We start from the raw sequence: 6,203 nt of genomic DNA, 5'->3' as shown, positions 1-6,203 counted from the left end.
GGTTGATCAATGTTTTTTTTTTGGATTCACAGGGGGTAAGAAACGTACTTCACTGGTAATTATGATGTTTTTCCTAATTGAACTTGGGTTTGAACTGATTATATCAAATTCCAGCAAGAAAATTGGATTTTTTGGGTAAGATTTGTTGGAGGTTTTACAACATCTATTGGAGTTTATTAATTACCTAGAACATAAAATTAGAAATGATTTAATTCTGTTTTGTAATCTATGCTTAGCTTCAGAACTATGATTTTAGTCGATGTGGTTTACCTTTGCTAGTTTGTTGGATGTTGTTGAATTGCTATAACTAGCGAATGGATGGTTCTGAAATTAGAAAGCGAAAGATGTTGTTGTTGGGAATTGGATTTTGCTATATTGACTGTGATTGGTGATTGATTGTTGCTGTTCTCTTAATTGTGGTTTGGATTTTTGATGGTGAAGTTATAGTAAAGTTTGTCTAATTTGTGTCGAACTAAAATTTGGTCCTTACTCATGATTCAAGTGTCAATTTATCAGGAACTCTGAAATTGTTTCTACTACCCGTCTTGTAGCTTAATGCTTGTTAAATCATGTTTCCTATATGCAAATTTACTTGTTTGCTTTCTAACCTTTTATACCCCAGAACGCACACTTGATGCAAGTTGTGTAACTTAAGACTCTCTTCAGGCGGTTTTCTATTTATCTTGAACATCTACTCTAATTTTGCATGTGTTTAAAAATGAACCTCGTGCAATTTGATATATACTGCTTCTAATTTTGGTTTAATATGGTATTAATTGATGTGGGTTTCACAAAGCATCATCAACCATGTTTAATTGAGAACTCTTTTGAAGTTGCCTCTGATGTTTGTTGGCAGTATCCATTAAAGGATTAGGGGCTGTTTCTTGTGAAACCGCAGCAGGATTATTTTGCAAAAAAGCCAACCAACATGGAGAAAAAGGTAAAATTATGTCTACCATTCTCAGTTTAACATTCCACATGATCTTATGTGTGACTTACAACTTGTGTAACAATTAGCAGAAATTGTTAGAGTCACGGTGCTCGCCCAGCTATATACATGACATGATGAGCACGCTATCTAAAAACAACTCCGTTGAGAAGCTCGCGGAGATTGATGAGATCGGATTCAGATTCTTGAGGCTTGTTCCAAATTGGTCGGTAAAGCAAGCCATCATGGTTCACCTGGTTGAGTCGTATCAAGTTAAGCAAAGAACTTTTATACTCGACACTGACAACATCCGCCTTAATACCGAGTTAATCGGGAAGGTTTTCGGCATTCCGTCTTGAGGTAAGTTTCGCTATCTTAATTACGTAGTCTTGCGTAGGCGTATTGGCGCAAATATCTTTGGATATGGATATATTACCATGCAATAACACATGAACATGTTGTAGGGGATCCATTTCCAGCACTGGATGACAGTAATCTGTGCCACGTGGCCATCAAAAAAAGATTCGATAGACAGACAACAACTGAACTCCGGAATTTAGTTTACAGTTGTCCAATGGCAACAGAATCAGATAAGATGGAGTTCAGGAGATATTTCCTACTGGTGGTAATGAAAATGTTCTTGTGAAGGCTGCATGTTCGTCATGCTAGTAGGACGCAATGACTATTAGTAAATTCAGTATGCCGTTTTTTTATGAAGAACATAACTTGTAGAAAATTAATTCCCTATATATTAGTTGGAGAGTTCAGGCTCTAGTATTGTTATTCGTATGAGATATACTGATATGTTGCCGAATTACTTGAATCTTTGTTGACTATTTTTAGATGTTTCAGTGTATGATTTCAGCTGAAAGTTCCATGTCACTAGTTCTGTGTGCCTTGCTATATACCAATTGATTGCGAACCTTTTACCATCTTGAACCATATCTGATGCTACCTATTCAACTTAAGAATATATTCAACCTAGTTTTCCTTCAGGTATAACATAACTTGTGCCCATCCTCTGTGCAGATCCTCTATTTTCAGTGGTTGCAATACGGTCTGCTCGATAACTGTCTTGAGCATGAGCCATGGCTCGATGCGTGGACCTCGGAGAGGCTAGAAAAGAAGGTGCAATATATTCTATCCGAGGTACTCATTTCTCTCTAGTAATCGGTTAATTTATGCCATTATGTAAGTCGATGCTGCCTATGAGAGGACTCAAGATGTTTCTTATGTTTGCTTTTTTGTTGTTTCTAAATATGTTTTCTTTTTTCAGATGTGCTAGGTAGTTGTGGCTGACCCCGTGTGTTTAAGATGTTAATTTTTTTTCTTATTTTGCTGTTTCTGGTTTCTATTTTGGTGGTGTTTCGTAGTTTAATTAAGATCATTGATTCTCTTCATTTCTTAAATCAAGGGCGCCTTTTGATTAGACAAGGGGAAGGTGAAGACATAAAGGGCCAGTCACCGCAAGCTACAAGGAGAAAACCGGAAAAAAAGCACCACAGAAGCGTGGATGAAAGGATTTGGTGCCGCCAAGGGTAAGCACGTTTTAACGCTTTAACATGTTAACAAGTTTATTTCGCTATTGTTAATTTGATTCATGCTATTACTTCAAACAGGGGAGCTCCGTCGGTGGAGAGAGCAAGCAGGTAGCAACGGAAAGACGACCAAGTGGATGGACAACAACTCCACATCCAACCAGAAGAAGTTCACGGTGCACGGAAGGATTAAAAACTAGCCCGAGAGTGAGTATACGTTTATGGTTGTGTATGGTTTAAATCCTCGACTATCTTTGCATAAGTTTATAAGGTTCATTTCAATGTAATTGCATGTTTCTTTACCTAACATATTCATTATGCGTAAGATAGCCCAGCATGGGAGCTACGAAAAAAAGGGGGGGCTAAAAAGGACTGATCATGTAGGTCCAGCCCAAAACAATCTGAAGAAAAAAATCTCCCAATGAGCATAGATGATGATGAGGAGAATGAGCCTCTTGCTAAGAGGATGTGCCGACTGTTTAACCAGGGAGTTGACCAACAAAAACCAAGTGCCGATCCCATCGAAGGCAATCTCAATCAGGATAACGCTCCCCATGAAACACCTGTCTCTAGAGTTCCCGATGCAGGAACACTCTCCGCAGTGCTAGTGCAACATGAAGAATGGGAGTTCGACGGGAAAGTTTCCTAAGCAAAACTATTTCATTTTGTGGTCTATTTTGCTTGTTAGTGAATTAGGGATTGTATCCATATAAAACTGCCTTTTCTCTAACATTGGTTGAGTTTCTTGCAGTAATCCCAATTTCCTGTCGAACCGAGACCCCCCGAGAGTGAACGAATATGGCAATACTTTGAGCAACTGCAGAACACGAGGCCACTGCAGACTGTGATGCCAGCCACTCCGTCTTGCATGACTCCTAGCCCACCTGGCAAGAAGATTTCACCGGGCATGACTCGGATGGAACAGAAGTCTACCCAATGTACTCCTATAAAGGTGCATCCATTGCTGAAGGGGCGAAAGCTGGACGAGGATGATGAGGAGAGATTGCGACGATGGGCTGCTAATGGTTCATTGGAGAAAAGGCAGGTCGTGGCGTCCTATGAAGGAAGGCAACATCTATCATTGGTCCGAGAGGACATCTGCTCACTGCTACCCCAGCGCTGGGTCAACAGCAACGTAAGTAGAACATACTAACAGTTTGATAGAATGAATATGGTTCCTAATATATATCGTGGCTCATATAGATGACCGTAACTCAATTAAAATTTAGCGTACATATTGTTCAGTGGATGTGTTCCACCTTTAATGACTCAGAATCATTGCGGTTTAGGGATGACTGTTACTGTATTCCTCCAGGAATTTTGGTATGCATGAATTTGTGGATTCTTATCGTTCATGATTTGAGGTCTGAAACTAAATAGTACTTTTTTAACAGGAAACTGTGCTGCAAAAGAGGAACTTGGGTTCCTTCAAGGAGGTTCCTACCTTAGTTATGTGGGGCTGGGTCCTCACTTCGGTGATGATTCTAGATTTTTTGACAAGGTAGCAGCTTCCATGCAAAAATGGGTAAGTCAATGCGCTAGTTGAACAAAAGTTGTATGGTTCTTGTACGAGCTAATGCTTGCAGGTTGATGTTTTGGTTTATGTGCTTACAACCCCGTGTTTTTTTACTTGGATGTTGCTTATGATAGGTGATAAACCACTATTTTATGGTTTATCTTGTGTTTAATTGAATGGTTTCATCAAATCTTTACCCACTTATTCATACTAATTGTATGATTTTATAATTCCTTCCTAATATTGTTTTATGGTTGAAAACTTGCTTCCTAGAGATCTTTAATTAGTATATTTTAATCCTCCTTTATACCATTCGATGCCGTGATCTGTGTGTTAAGTATTTCAGGCTTTATAGGGCAGGAATGGCTTAGAGAATGGAGAGGAAGCTTGCAAAAATGGAAAGAACACAATAAATTAAGGAGATGACCAGCGAACACTAACGCGCGCGCATGGCTCACGCGAGCGCACAGAATAAAGAAAATTGCAGCGACGCGTGCGCGTGCTTGATGCGTACGCGCGGATTGGAGTCTGCACGAATGACGCGAACGCGTGGACGACGCGTACGTGTGACAAGAAAAATCGCTAAATGATGCGAACGCGTGACTTGCGCGATTTGCAAAATTAATAGAAAACACTGGGGGCAATTTCGGGCCGCATTTTGACCCAGTTTTCGGCCCAAAAACACAGAATAAAGCCAGGGAACATGCAGAGACTCAACACACATCTTAGACATAATAGACATACAGTTTTAGATACATTAGGATTACTTTTAGTTTTAGATCTGAATCTGGAGAGACATTACTTTCCCTCTAGGTTCACTTTACATTCATTAGTTTTGCTTTTGGATATTGAAGAGTCATTACCTCCGTTGAAGACATTATTCTAGTTTGTTTCTTTACTTACTCTTTTATTTATTTATAACATATTCTTAATTCTTGCTTAAGGTTTTAAATTGGATTATTTTCATGGATTGTTGATAGAGAGGATTACTTTTAATTTTAATTAATTTTCAATCTCTATTTTATTTAATTTAATTTATTATGTCTTCTTCTTATATTTTTCTGAGTATTATGTTCATGTCAATGGAGTAGATTTCCTAAACCTGACATGGGAATTGATTAAGAGGAGACACTTGAGTTGGAAGACTTAGGTGTTAGTTAAATTGGAAGTTGTTGGCTAGTTCTGTATTTACTAACGCTAGACCTTCTCAAGGGAGAGGACTAGGATTTACAAATAAGGATTAGCTCAATCACTTGACTTTCCTTTATTTAATAAGGGTTAACTAAGTGAAAACAACAACCTTTTTGATACTACACTTAAGAGATCCCAACAAGGATAGAACTTTCAATTAATCATTCCCCCAGTCAAGGCTTTTTATCCAGAATATCAATAATTATTCTTAGTTTTATTGCTTTAATTTATAATTATTTAATTGCTCACTATCCAAACTCAAACTCTCTTGAAAAATTCTTGATTAATAAGTTAGCACCCTTTCCTGCAACTCGTTGGGAGACGACCTGGGACTCATACTCCCAGTATTTTTATTTCTAAATTTCGTGATAACTTTTCTAAATTGACAAGGCGGATCTTAGTTGATTAAGACTATACTCTCAACGCATTCTCTATATTGATTTCTTAATTAGCCAAATTCTGCCCTCACGTCAATAGGCACTAGGATGTTCCCGTTCATTGCCAATTAGATGGTTCTATATATGTTTTTTAGTTTTCATGTCCTAGGCACTTGTGATTGCGTGTACTTAATTGAGATGTGATTGACTTTCGTTTTTTTAGTTGTTTCGCAACACGTTACATGTTTTAAGAATTTCGCAACTATCTGTATTTGGTGACTAACTTGATCATGTAACTGCTTTGATATTTTTGTTTCCATCACAATGGTTTGCCCCAGTCTGTATCGATCGTCATTGGTGGCTGTATGCCTTTGAGATTGCTCAAAAAAGGCTGTGGGTGCTGGATATTATGTATTCAGAAGAGCATAATAATGAAAGATTAAAAATACATGCTTATGCGGTAAGTATATGTCAACCAATTAGTTCACCGACATCCTCAGTAGTTGAAAATGTGTTTTTGCTAACGTGTTTCTGCTTTCCAGGGGAGAATCATTGAAGACATGGCGAAAGTGTCTGTGCCCGCATATGAGCCCACAGAGAACGGCCTACCTCGTTTCTATCCCAGCGTCCCAAAATAACAAAACGAGTCAGTT

This window comes from Arachis hypogaea, chromosome 15 (genome assembly GCF_003086295.3).
Source record: "Arachis hypogaea cultivar Tifrunner chromosome 15, arahy.Tifrunner.gnm2.J5K5, whole genome shotgun sequence".
Classification (NCBI taxonomy): domain Eukaryota; kingdom Viridiplantae; phylum Streptophyta; class Magnoliopsida; order Fabales; family Fabaceae; genus Arachis; species Arachis hypogaea.
This window is presented reverse-complemented; position numbering follows the sequence as displayed.